The sequence below is a fragment of the Manacus vitellinus genome, unplaced genomic scaffold (genome assembly GCF_001715985.3).
Source record: "Manacus vitellinus isolate BGI_N305 unplaced genomic scaffold, ASM171598v3 scaffold_2_pilon, whole genome shotgun sequence".
NCBI lineage: Eukaryota > Metazoa > Chordata > Aves > Passeriformes > Pipridae > Manacus > Manacus vitellinus.
In genome coordinates, this window is record NW_021940208.1 from 29,007,598 (window position 1) to 29,021,990 (window position 14,393).

Consider the following 14,393-nt stretch of genomic DNA (forward strand, 5'->3'; position numbering starts at 1 on the left):
GCTAGTAACTATTGCTCCCAGCTGTTTTTTCTTTAAATACAGAACACAGCTGAAATAAGATCTGCATCTGCCACCACTGGGCTTCCCTGCTTTTGAGAGGGAATCAGATACATACTGATTAACTGTGAACATGATTACTTTATTCAACAAGTCCCATACACAAACCAGCAAAACATAATTAAAAAATAATGATCACATCTTGATGAAAGTGGTTGTTTCAGGTAAACTGGAACCTCCTGGTTGGTTTTGTTTCCCACCTTTTTTAACCATTACCACTAACTAAAATTCTAATTTTGTAGAGCTGTTATGAACAAGCAGTTAATAAGGCTTCAGCCACTCTGTGGAAACTAAGCTATCATTTTGAAAGTGATGACATAATTCACAAGGAAATAGTGACTAATCCATCACACAAACTAGGACATTTCAGACTATGAGTAAAAAATGCGCATTATTCATTTGATCCAATTATCATTCCAGGTATCGTTTTACAGCAGAGACTTTCAATTTTATTCTTTTTTTCAATCTTGAATTTAAAGTTTTATAGGAAATAAAAAGAAGAGGAAAATATGAGAAAAAAAAACAAATCAGAGGTGCAGTTAGACTATAGAAAGTAAGTGTGAAGTGGCATTATGGGTGCCACACGATACTATATCTCAGCAGCTTTGCCACTGTTTTATGGAAGAGACATTACCATAAAACAACTGACATCAACAACAACTAGAGCTTAGACCTTGATCAACCACAAACACAGAAAAGACCAAGTCATGCCATGCATTAGACTCAGCCTTGCTAGTTTCTCAGGACAGGTTTTATATCTACCTCTGGGAGACCCCAATCCCTCAGTCAAGACACTGTCCTGACTCGGGTCTTGGGCTACCACTGGATTATAAATGCTGCTGTGGGAGCAGTTTGAGGCCCCAAAGATGTCTTCTGCCACAGTGAAGTACATTCCTTACTCCCTGAGGCATTCCTTGGGCATAGCTTCTGCAGGGGAGGGTACCTGCCTGGCTCATTGTAGCCTGTGTAAGAAAATTACCATTATTTTACGTTCAGCATCCCTCCTACCACTGAGTAAGTGAAAAGAAATGGTTTGGGTCCAAACAAATGCTTGCAGTGACACTGTATCAATGACCTAACTGCTTTGCACCTGGGGGCGAGAGCTGAGGTCTATGGGTGGAAGGATCTCGCTGCTCACTAGCAAAGAAGCCGCGGGCCATTTCATGGCATGAAAGCTTTAAACAGTGTTAAATTAAGCACGGGATAGTTTAGTAGCTGTAATCACATGCACACAGGTTGCAATTGAGAGTTTGGAAATCTGGGCTGTGCAGTGCACAGGAATGTGCAGTGCAATACATACAGCACGTATATACATGCAGATGCAATGAGAGCTGCAAGTTATGCACTTAAAAGGTTTGTTTCAGACCTCATATTATAGGATGGGTGTGCTTTATACAAAAGTGTAACTCTCCATTGCCATGACTTCAGGTACTCTTCAGTGAGACAGACTTACATCCTAAACTTTGGCACACCCCAATGTACTCCAGCAAACTGGAAATCCTATGTTATCCAGGCTCCCTATGTCACCTGGACTCTTCTACCAGGGTTATACTTTTCTATGTGACATTTGAAAGAGGCCCCTGAATAAAGTAAACTGGAAGTCTGAATTGATCACTCTACCACTTTGGAACAGCAAATCCTGTACTTATTTTGAGGCTGGAAATGATATCTCAGGTACAATCAGAAGTAAAGTATGAAAATTGAAAGAACTCCTTAAACACAGACATTGCCCCAGCTTTTACTAAGCATCCAGCTGCAGAGGATTGATTGTTAACACATATGCATTCTTAAACATACTCACTATTTAAATTTCACAAAAAAGTGGATTTGGAGTTTTGTTCACATCAAAAGAATTATAACAAAGAAACAGGAGACTGAATTTATGACTAAGAAAAGCAGACACATTCATTTTCTTTTCCAAAGTAAAGCACTGTAGGAAAACCAGGCTAGAGCTGCTGAAGTTATTCAGTGATGAAGAGTTTAGATTAGCATGCAAACAATAAAGTGTTTGACTACATAAAAGATAACCTGAGTACCAGGACTATATTTTATGCAAAAACTAGTTATAAAACTGCTGCATAAATGATCCCCATAGGGATAATTTAAGGAAAAATAATCTGAGATATTTACGTACCTGACAAACACTCCAGACTCTGGGAGATTTTTCTGCTGTTTATATACCCATCATCTAAATCTACAAGGCTTGGCCATACTATCCAAAGTCAGGCTGGCCACAGCTGCCAGCCTTGACTCTGGGAGCAGCCTGGCTATGTGAGAAGGACTAATCAGCCCAGGTGGAATATCATGCTAAAACAGACTCCCAGCACCACAGCTCGTGTGTTCACACAGCTCAGGTGTTACTGCAGCCTGCCACACAAACACATCCCAGGGTGCTAAAGATAGCAGGACAGCTGGGCTCCAGACCACCTATATTAACATTTCAACTGAGCAATGGTCCCTAAGCCCATTGCAAAATGGTCATAGCCCAAAGGATGCATCCCCCTTACCTTCACATTTTGTGCCCTACACCTCTTCAAAATATTGCTTCAACCTTATCAGCCTCCCTCCTTTTGCACATCTTCCCAATGAAATACCATGTCCTACCTTGTTCCTGCATCCTCAATCTAGAGCTCCTGGCAGCAGAGTGGAACACACAGCAGAGCTGGAAGCTGCTACTTCATACTGGAAGCATCACACATACCAGATCATTGTACATTGATCCTATGCCTGTTTATTCCATTTTCTTACCTTGTAGCAGTAGCAACACACTTCTCTTGCATTTTGGGCAGCAGCACTAACACTGAATAATCAGCAAAAGAGACACATTTCCAAGAGCTTATGAACCACATGCATTTTGCAAGATGGAGTTTGTCCATCATCATCGAAAAATGAAAATAGACCAGGTGTAGAAAAGATCTGCAAAAATCAGTTTGGAGAGAGCTTTTTATTTCTTCAAGGAAGATTACAGAAGCTTAGATTGTTCAGTCTAGTAAAATGGATAGGAACAGCTAAGGGGAAAGGTAAGAGAGGATATGTTTGCTCTCTATTAAATATTAATTAATACTCTATAAATTATTAATAAGGAACTATTCAAGATAAAAGGTAATGGTGTCACAAAACAAATGGATAAAAGTTGTTCATTAATATATTTAGGCTAGGAATGCAAATAAAGTTCCTAGCCATTAACCGGGTTTGGAATCAGCCTTCCAGTGGGAAAAATGGAAGGAAAATACCTCAAACACTTTTAAAATGAAGCCTCTATCAAGAGACTGTATGTCCCTGAAGCCCGTGCACCAAGAGATGGTTCAAGCCTTATATCCCAAATCTGTTCTTTCATCTCACTTCTGAGGGAAAACGCTAAGCCCTAGTTCTTAATGTCCTTTCCTAAATCTCAGGCAAAGAGAAAGTCAGAACATTTCCTTTTCTAAATACAGGGGAAAAAACCCCACAGTCTCAGAGGGTTTTGATAACTGGTATTATGCGATTATGTATTTTATGTGATGAAGTCCACTTACATTATGAGGTTGAATAAAACCTCTATGTGGTCATCCAACTTGCTGTCAGATGTTTATGGCACATCACAGCTACCACCTGGCCTGTCCTTAAATTAGGAGACTCTGAAGTTTATTTTCAATATCTATAACTGCACAGTTCTCCTAAGATCCACCTCAAATACACTGATCCATCACCAGAAGCATAAAAAGAGATACGTGATTACAGTAGCAGTGTAGTACTACACTGCCAAGCTTGCCTATTGAAAGATACTGTGGTCAGTGTTCTGTCATAAACAATTGATCTCTATAATACAGAGGTGGCATTCAATATTTACAAAAAACATATACATTACAAAAAGCTGTTTCCTGATATGAGTCATCCAGCAAATAGTAAGGATTTATTGTGAATGAATGGGTCAAATGTACTGGGATATATCATCACATCCAAATATAACTTTTACTTCTGCTGTGCTCTGTTGGCACAGTATTTAAATTCTGTGTGAAAAGCAAGAGAGAGTAGAGAAGTCAAAGACATTTGGAATAGAAGGGGAAGTACACCAGAAAGATCAAAAAAAGAGATCAAAAAGAAAAGTCAAGTTTTCACTGATAATTTTAAAGAAGAGTGTTAAGAAAATAAATGTGGGTATAGACACATGGGAAATGGACTGTGGTAGTTTAAGGAATGTAAGGGACCTTTAAAGAATAAATCTTGGACTTAATCCCATTTAGAAAAAATATTTTTTTCTAATAGCAGCTTCATAAACCTCTTAGAAGTTTTAGTACAGTTCTAGTGAGAAAAGAATCCATGGAATGAGCCAATATGTGGCATTTATGTGACAGCATTATCAAAAGGCTCATACAATCAGAGAGATCCTTGCAGTCATGGCTGCTCTACCCCCAGCAAAGGGTACTTTCAAAGCAGGGTTGAGGTGCACCATTTCACAGTCAAGAATAATTTTCCATTGCATTTGCTTTCTGGTTCAGTAAGTGACTACAGGTCATACATAAAATTTAAATGTACTAAATAAACAAATCCCAGGTGAGCCACACAGATCCCTTGGTCTCAGTTGTTATGACTTACATTCAGTTCAGTCACCCCACTTTCAAGGCAGTCAAGTAGCCAAAAGAATTTCCACCTTTTTTTCACAGCTATACAGGGTGACCAACCAGGATTAGCATGGTATTAGTCTTGTCTGTGGAAGTAGAACTGTCAGTCTTTCCATCTCCTGGTTCTGTGCCTGGTGTCCAACAACAGGTGTGACTAGAAGTTTTATGAGACAACCAATGACACTAGTAGGCAAGAAAAACAAATTGAAAAATACCCAGAAAACAAAACCCACATAATTCTAGAAAATGCACAAACTATTCAATTTTCACCATTTTCAGGAGGGGTTTTTTGTTTGGTTTTCCTAATTTCTTCTGTGTATAGGTCCTATAGCAGTATTATCCATTATAAATTAGGAAAAACTACTTCTAAACCAGCATTTCTGTTCTGGGATTTCTGACTGAAAAATATGATGGATGCACAAAATGAATGCAGCAAATTTCTAAACTCTGCTTACAAACCTGTTCCCCACAGAAACCACAGATGTGTATTGATATGGGTAGATTCAGCAGGCAGGATTCAGATGTCTGTAGAGTTTTCTCTGTAGAGTCTACTCTGTAGAGTCTACTCTATCAATTGTACTTACATAAGACTGTCTAGTGAAGTGTATTAAACTAAATGCCTTAACTCTTTCAATACTTGCCCCTTTTGAAGTTTGATTTCTTGCTACACATAACAGGTTTTTTTCATCTTCTGAAGAAAACTGGTGCAACGACAACAGCTCTACTCCACTACCAGGGGATGTGCAACTGGTTTCTGGAACCATCGTTTGATTTAGTTTGTTCATTTTAATTATCCCACTTCAGATGCCTGATGGTGATTTAACGTCAAGGTACTCAGAAATTAATAAGATGATCATGTCCTATCCTCACTTATACACCTATCATCACTGGGAACGAATTGAGAAATGAAAGAGAAAAGTGGAAAAGAAAGAGCTGCTGCAAAGAGAAAAGGGAGCAGTTCCTGATTTTCTGAGGAGCTGAGCACCTTGCAATGCCGTGTGACAGACCAAGAACAGAGGCAGCATACCAAAACTGAAAAGGTCAATTTAGCCACCTGCCAGATTTTTCTGACAGCCTACAGAAGGAATATTCCTCTCTCTTATTGACAAATGGTAAGATAAACTGCAATACTGTATCCAGAAGAGTTTCCAGTCAGGAATGAATGTAATTGCAAACTGGCTACTGTTTGTTTTTAAATTACTAAAATACCAAAGTAATCTCAGGAACTTCTCTGGGAAATGGGATTTATAATGAAAAATATTTGCTGACCCATAGAAAAGTGAAAGTACCTTCGTCTTTTATGGTGCTTGACAAATTGACACACAATTGTTAATTATGGGCACTGACTGCCACATGATAATGAATAAAATATTCCAGCTGATTGGAGCATAAGTCTAATAGCATTTGCAGGAAATTAAGTAGCATTCTTACAGATACCAAAGCCTACAAATTTCAAATCATGACATAATTAAATTTCTCAAGCAGATACTCAAAACGTTTTTAATTTTTAGTTAGCATTTAACCATATATCAACCTGAGAGTGTTCTTTGGAGAAATGTTTTGAACGCAGACTTTAACAGGCACCATGTGACACAAATCTGCAGATCGCTGAAAATTATGCAAAACAGTCTGATCTTGGGCATTTATTTGTGTAGGGCATTTTCTGAATTTTTCTCTAAAATCGAGAAAAGAGACAAGTCAATTTTCACTTTGGAGGTGACAAAAAATGGGAAAACTTCTAATAGACTTGGGATGAAACTGCTACAACAACATAGTAGCCAGAAGTGGAGAAGGCCACACACAATGATTGTTTTTTCTCCTTATTAAAACCTGTGGGAATGCATCCCTGACATCGTCTTCCTCACCAAGGATGGACTGTGTCAAGTCCCTATGCTGGCATCATCTGCTTGCAGGCAGAATAAGGTCACCTACAGGCATTTAGCACCTAAGCACCTCGTGCTTAGTGAGGGAGCTCACTGACACCTCCTTTTCCATCTCCACCTCCTCTGCAGTGCTGCTTTATGTGTAAGGAGCAGCACAGACTAAAATAGAGATCCAATCCATTATATACAGAAAGACATAAATTTTTTTCACACGTTGGGTACAAGCTTCAGAAGACAAATACTGTGGTATCATTGGAAGAGTGTAACAGGCAAAGCACGTTAAAAAGGAAAACAGTGACTGAACCCCAAGATACATCAAGGAATAAAATCTGTATTGTAGCCTTAGAGGAAAAGTATCTTCTGAAGTGAAAATCCAAAATTTAAGAAAAGAAAAAAGTGTAAACTTGTCAGAGATTTATTTACTCCACGTGAAAACTCACTTGTGTCAAGTAATAGGAATACACATTGTGTTTTCATGTGTTAATTGTAAACTAAATATTTTATGAATCTGCATAATTTTCTCATCTCTGGAAGGTCCCAGTTGTTCCTTCAGCTTTGGAATGCCAGTCCGAACACATCAACTAAAAGGGTGAGCCAGATATTACAGCGCAGAAAAAACAGTGTCATGGAACGTCTGTGGCTTGGAAAGTCACTTGGAATTCACAATATTTTTAGTTCCTTACTCAAGAACAGGGATAACTGCACCTGCGCATTCCACAAGATGGTTGCACACATTTTACAGTGACCACCAAACCCTTTAGGTCTGGGAAATACAAACAGGGATTGCTATTCCTTCAGCAAAGTGCACACCAGCTTGTTTGTCTGGTGTTGCTCAGCTATGAGAAGTGACTCTGCTAACAAAACGTTTTCAAAGAGAACAAATACAGATAAGCTGCTAAGCACAATCAAGGGCCTTATATGCTGTACAGTATACATTTCTACTTCAATATGAAGGTACAATTCAACAGTGTTAAAGTCTTGCACAGAGACAAATATTTAAATATTCAGCTGTAGGTAATGCTCCTTGTGGATCCTGAACTCACTCTGCCTTGAGAGAGCTGCAAAGGATCCTTGTAAGCTTCCCTTTGCACTGAGTACTGCCAACACTACTGATCAGCTATGGCCTCAATGGTTTGATCTGGTGAAGCACAAAGATTGTCAGTGCACACTGAGAGATGACAGAAGATGGTGAGCTTTTTAGAACGACTGGGAATCCTCCAAAATAAACCACAGAGGCACAAAGGTACCTCCACTCTATACTTATCTCCTTCGATGGAGACTTCATCCCCATCAAAATATTGATAAAGCATTTCACTACTGAGGAACATGTTCTCAGGTGCTTGGCACCCCCAAACATGGGTTTTCAAAGATCTCAATTCATTTCTCATTGCGTTTTCCACATTAAAGTAGCATCTTTCAACACATCAGAGCTCCCCACTGTTCCCTCATCAATATTTATAGAGAGGATTTCTGGATAGCTGAACCTTCTCCTTCGCATCCTTTTGAAACTCCCAGGTGTGCTCTCATGGCTCGGACTAGAATACAAACCTTTCTGGAAGATGCTTCCTGCTATGACTTCTGGGAATATTTGAAACCAGGCAGGTAATCAGATATCTCCTCATCAAAGCCAATGAAACCACTGCCATCTATTTCAGTGGAGGTAAAATATGGAAGGCAATGAGTGCTTGGGATGGAAAAAAAATTAAATTCTACTTTCCAAAGAATTTGGTTTTATCAGATAACTGTAGGATTTCAACAACAACTTTTGACCTACAGTGTAAAGCAGTGGATATATTACAGTCTATACTACTTAGCTTCTGTAGTATCCTATAAACAGAACTTGAGGAGATAATTAAAGTTTAGGAGGAGAACATCAGAAAGAAAATGTGCAAAATGGACACAGTCTGGGAGGAGAAGGGAGAAAGAAGAAGACCCTCTGTGCCTGACAGGGGAGCTTGGCAGGAAAAGGGGATAAGGCTGAAGGAAAGAGAGAGAATGCATGAGAAGTGAGTGAAGACAAATTATTGAAGATCAGATGGTCAATAGTTCAGAAAAATGACACACTGCTATTGTTTGGGGCTTTTTTCCCCTGCTCTATTTGAGAACTTGAATTACTGAAATAAATAGCCTTGTAAAACCACTTGTTCAGCCTGCAGCTGATTGCTCATCCATACAGGGTGAAAAGGCAAGTGTTAATGAGCAGTTTGCAAAATATGGTGTCAACTTGTGAGCACAGGTTCAGACAGAACCAGGCTCACGAATGACACGGATACTGTGCATGAACAGCATTGCCCAGAGGGCAATTCCACCTGTCCTATATCAAGAAGAACTAAATTCTGGTGCATTTAAACCATTGAATTTACTTTGTCAGAGTCAGATTTTCTAATCTTCAGATATTTTTAATACCTCTACTCAACTGAAGGAATTCTCAGCATGAAATACAAATATTTATAAACAAAAGTCATGCTGTCTCCATGTCCTTCATTTTTCACTGCAATTTTTAGAAACTGTGAGAAACATTTTATCTATTTGTAGCAAACTCAGAGGCTTTTTTTTTCTGTAGCCAGTTCAGTGTAATTTCATTTACTCTCATCCTATAGGGCTGGATTAAAACAAAATCCATCACTCCTCCACCTCCTGCAAGCATAAAGAAAAAAAGTTCTCCAAAAATTCATCAATCCTCAGCCCATTTCCAAGGATAGAGTTCTGTGATTCCTGTTCAATATGAGTGATCTCTTGATTTGAAGCTTGCAGACTCCTTCCCCCATCTAAGTCTGAACTTCTCAGCATAGCCTGCACAGCAGACTCTCAGAGTTGAAGCCAAGGACAAGACTCCATTTTAGCTAAGCCTCCTGGTTGGTCATGTAGATGAGAGAAATAACTGGCCAGAGTGCAGAGCAAATCTCGGAAAAATCTCGGAAAGTGAAATAGTTGAATCACAGGGGAAAAAAAAAAGACATTTACAGAAGAGAATTTCACTTTTCTTTCCAACCTAGTGGGAAAAATATCTTGGTTTACTTTTTTTGGCTATTTCCCCCTAAGGTTAACTATGTCTTTCCCACGTGAGACACTACTCTGCTATCTCATGTATCTATTTCCTCCTGTTGCTGCCCAGACTGTCTACAATGAACATCTATCATTGTGGGATCTGCACACTTTTTGGTCTATCATGGGAAACGCCGTTTATGAAAGACACTGTGGCTTCCTACCATGAAAATGTCTACAACACTACATACAGTAGAATTACGACTTCTATAAAGAGAGAGAAAAAAATAACCCAGACAGGATATGAGGAACAGCTGTTTATATGAACACCCTTAGGATCAGCAGTCTGAGCATGAGAACCCCCAATATACAGTAGACAAAAGGCACTCAGAGCACACACAAAGAAATAAGACTTGAAAGGTAACATTTTTAAATAAATTGTTTCTTAGATCTGAATTAAACCCACACGACCACTTTAGGTTAACATAGCAACATCATGAAAAAGTGATTTATCCTTTAATTGCCATAATATTATTTACAAAAAGTACATATGATTGGTAAATCGGATTTTGTGTACATCCTGAACAAGTCAATTAGTACAGATGCTATCTCCTGCAATCACTCTCTAGCCAATTGCTTCCCATCATATTTTTCACAGAAATCGTCTGTACTCATAGTTCTTAATGAAGCAGGTAACTAGTTTTGCATTTCAGTAATTCATTTCCTTCAGCTAGAAAAGTTTACACATTTCAGTTCGCCCAATCTTCTGCTGATTTACTTCCGTGCACATCAAAATATAAATTTTACTAAACCGTGTTTATCGCTATGAGAATAGGCATTTAATATGCACATGGCATTTAGACATGAGTGAAAATTATAACACTGTTTACAGACAGTATCAATAAAACCCTCTTGTTTTTAAAACTGCTGTAAAGCAGTGATCATATCTGCTGATTAAGATGGCTAAATCCCTGATAGAAATTGTCAGTGGAAAAACTTATTTTGACTGCTTTGCTAATTTCTTTCCAGTCTGGTTCCCATTCCCCCAGTCTTTAAAAAACAATTCTGTGTCTGGAATTCTAAAATGATTCTGCAGAAATCTTACAAAAAATACATTTTGATTTTTGAACATTCACATATCCCAGAGGTCAGTAAATCCTATTCAGCTAGGAGACCCAAATCAGTACCACATACCCAATTAAAAGAGCAAAACCAATATGTTTTAATATCTGGTTGTATAAGTGATTAAAGTTCATGAGAAATTCAGCAGTCACATTTGTTTATTTATGTTTCCTGAAAAACAAACAGCACTGTTGAAATTATGATCTGTTCACAGATAAATGACAAAGAAATGAGGCCAATCTAATAAATTATTTGTTCACTGCATATAATTGACCCTCTTCTGCCATGTCCTCAAGCAAATATCCCATCACTTTCAACCTACAGAACAGCTGTTGCACTGCCTCCTGGCTGTCTGCAGGAAGTTTGTTTGAATAAGGAGCAAGAAATAAGGGGAAATTTCAAAACAAGTGGAAAAAAAAGTTACTGCTCTGCTCTTTTAAGACTTCTGGACTCATTTTATTAAAATACAATATACCACTTTTTCTTTGCATGGTGAATCTTCAATTTATGAAGTGCCCCTTTTAGCATTATTATGAAAATAGACTTCATGGCCTTTAATTGGTTTCCTTATCAGACCCAGAAAAACAGTTTTTAATAAACTAGGAATGGACTAGCTCATTCTGTTAATTTCAAATCCATGCTCTGCAGAGTAGAACTCAGATACAATGTGGCTTCTTTCAGTTTAGACAGGAATAAAGAATACAGAAGAGAGGGACCATAAATAAAAAGATACTAAAAGAAAAGGATTCTTACCAAAAATACAAACTGCCTGCACAGGGCATAAAACGATACCACCTTCTCCACCCAGAACAACCTCTCAGAGACATTTGGGAGTGTGGTTGGATTCCTAGAGGATGTAGGACCACAGGCAGAGCTGGGGGTTGTAGGCTGCTCCTCAGCCCTGCTGAGGTGTGTGGGGAAACAGATAAAACCTGATTGAAAGGGACCAGCAGAGATAGGAGAGATGTTTGGGTTAGCTCAGTCCCTGCCTTGCATTGGCACCTCTGCCCTGGGATGTGCTGGTGAGGGAGTCTCAGCCATTCATGCAGACTGGAACAATCCCGGGAAGGGATGGTGGTTTGCTCCTTGCAGCTGTGTCACATTTGCTTTTTCTCTTGTCCACACTCTGCTGAGTCAGCAAGGATTCAAATGCAGCTCTTTGCTGTTCTTCCTGCCCAGACGTAAGTAATTTCTGGAGAAAAGGCCTCTGTACTCACTGTATTGGGTCATGCAGCTTCAATCACACACCTGCTCTCTGCATTTTAGGGAGAACCAATGACTAAAATCACAAGGATCCAGGGTTTGCTGAGTCTTACCTTGTGTTATTTAAGCCTGTCAGCAGGATCTGTGTCTGCATTCACGTTCAGGCTCTATGCAATCAGCAGTATAATGGCCAAGTCCTGCTTTGAATGTCTCAATGTCTGATATATTATCTGTGCCCAAGCTGACAGGATTTTGTATGAGAGAGGAGATGGCAGTGGGGAGCAGAGCTTGGTGAATATGATTTTTAAAAACCCTTACCACAGCTGTAGCACAATAGTGTGGTCCTAGCTCCAAGCATGCAGCAAGCACCCTGGATGTGTCTGGTATGTAGGAGCTGCAATTCTGCAAACCTCAACTCTTAGAGTAACCCCTGAGTCTCTCAGGCATAATGATAAACATTTTTTTCTGAAGCAATTATCTTTCTCCTTTCTATTCATTCAAAAAAATCACATCAGAATATAACAGATTTCTAAATACACAGGAAAGGTCTCAGTCTGACAGCCCTATTCCCTTGCACTGCAGGCTTTTAATGTGCCTACCTGGGACTAGATGATGCTTGTTAACACAGACTAAGGTCCTTTTTAACATAGTTACAGTTTTACTCATTAATTTCATCTCTGTTTTGAAAGTATGGAATACAGGTTCCAGTCTTCCGTTACCAAGGCATTAAACCAGTTTAAGACCTGAATATTTAGGAAATCTAGGATACTGCTGCCTGTTTCAGTAGACAAAAGCCCATGGTTATTCTTAATAAGACATTTCTGGGCTCTATATTCTTTGACATAATTTGCTGGATCATGAGCATGGACTCACAAGATAAAGACTTTTTGCAATCTGGCAGTCTTCTGGATTTTGCAGGTGTTTTTTGTTTTGATTTGGTTTAAGTCATGCTTGGCTCTTAATGTTTATACTTGTACTCTTTAGCTTGGAAAATGGCCCTCAGCTAAGGACATACTGTGTCACCTTTATTCAGAGTGTCTGCACTAGGTTCACATTTTTAAGAAAGTTAGATTCCTCTAAAAAGTTGGTTTTCTGTCCTTATGGTTGGCTCCAAAAGAGACAAGAGACAGAGGGGGAAGAGGTGGGGAAAACTATTTGTTTTTTCTCGGAAGATACCTACATCACATTCCTACTCCATTTATGCCTTCTTCAGACTAACTAAAAGCATGAGGATAATATCACAGGGATACCCTTAGGAGAGACTGTCCTGCAGTGAGGCACTGAGATTCCCACAGCACTAGTGTCTGAGGTGTAGCCGGATGGACCTACCATGCTAAATTCTGCTGGGACTCCAGCTAGCAGAGGACAGGTAATGCACTGATGTAATTTAAAAGATACTTTTGGGCTCAGTTCCAACAGACGCCAATTAATTCCCCCTGAGACAGCACATCAGTTCCCAAACAGACCTAAGAACTTTACCCACACTTTCCATTTTTTCTTGTCAACAAAATATCAAACCCAACCAAAATATCAAAAGCAGTACAACAAACACACATTTTACCAAGAGCAGCATAGAAAATAAATGACATAATCCAGTCATCAAAATGTGTGCATGTGAAAGCCAACTATATACACTTGTTTTTGCTAGCTCGCTAAATCAAATGGCATAGGCCAAGTCTAGCGAAATGAAATGTAATTTTTCCCTTACATGTAAACCTGTCAGTTTAGGACAAATAATCCCACTTGGTGACATCTGACTCTTCTGTTTGAAATATACATTACAAAGAATTTCTCAGACTTCATCCTGTATTTGGTTTAGGTTTCCTTTTTCTCTTTTTTTTTCTTTAAGACTTGGACAAAAGCAAATGCTGCTGAGTCTTAGCTTTAAAAAATGAAAATGTCAAGGTTCAGAGTGAAGCCCACATCTATTGCAAAGTTGCAGAACTGTAGCATAGAAATGTAAAAAAGAAACGTAGAAACAGTATGCTGAAGTAGAAACACCAAACACCTTCTCCCTAAAACACTACCACCAAAAAGAGCTGAGGTATCTTTGTTTTTAAAACAGAAAGCCCTGCCTTGGCTACATGTGAATTTAATTATAATCCATTTATGTTATCAGCTGAAATTGCATCATCCCTGCAGGATGCATAGCTCAGGGATTAGAAATGGTTTCAATTCTGTGTTTCTTATAGGACAGATATTTTGACAATTATTAATGAGAAAATTTGTTTGGTGTCCTCTATCTACTTTTCACTGACATGTATCACAGAAACAGATCATGGCTAAAGAACTGAACAGCTAAGAGATCTGGTTACCATTTCTCATGAGAGGGAATTTTCCTGAACAAGATTTTAATGTTGCTGAGTAGAAATGCAAAATACGTACTGAATCACCCACATTGCATTAAAGCGTGCAGCCTGACAAACTATCCATTACCAGTATTTCTGTGCTTCAGTAAAAAGCTTCCTGTCAGCATCACGAAAGGATGGAAACTGGTTCATCCAAGGCACTAGGTTTAAAACCAGATGACATTTGTGATCCC

The 14,393-nt window shown here is 38.9% G+C and overlaps 1 protein-coding gene across 4 annotated transcripts in view; it reads right to left on the reverse strand.

Moving 5' to 3' along the window:
- ENOX1 (ecto-NOX disulfide-thiol exchanger 1) overlaps positions 1-14,393 on the reverse strand; it is a 285,209-nt gene that overhangs the window by 201,947 nt on the left and 68,869 nt on the right. The window contains exon 1 of one of the 4 annotated variants that reach the window (XM_018071489.2): positions 2,806-2,911. The exons of the other annotated variants lie outside the window; for them this stretch is intronic. The gene's annotated coding sequence lies outside the window, so the exon portion shown is untranslated. Of the gene's footprint in view, positions 1-2,805; positions 2,912-14,393 lie in introns of those variants that run through there. 4 annotated transcript variants of the gene reach the window in all.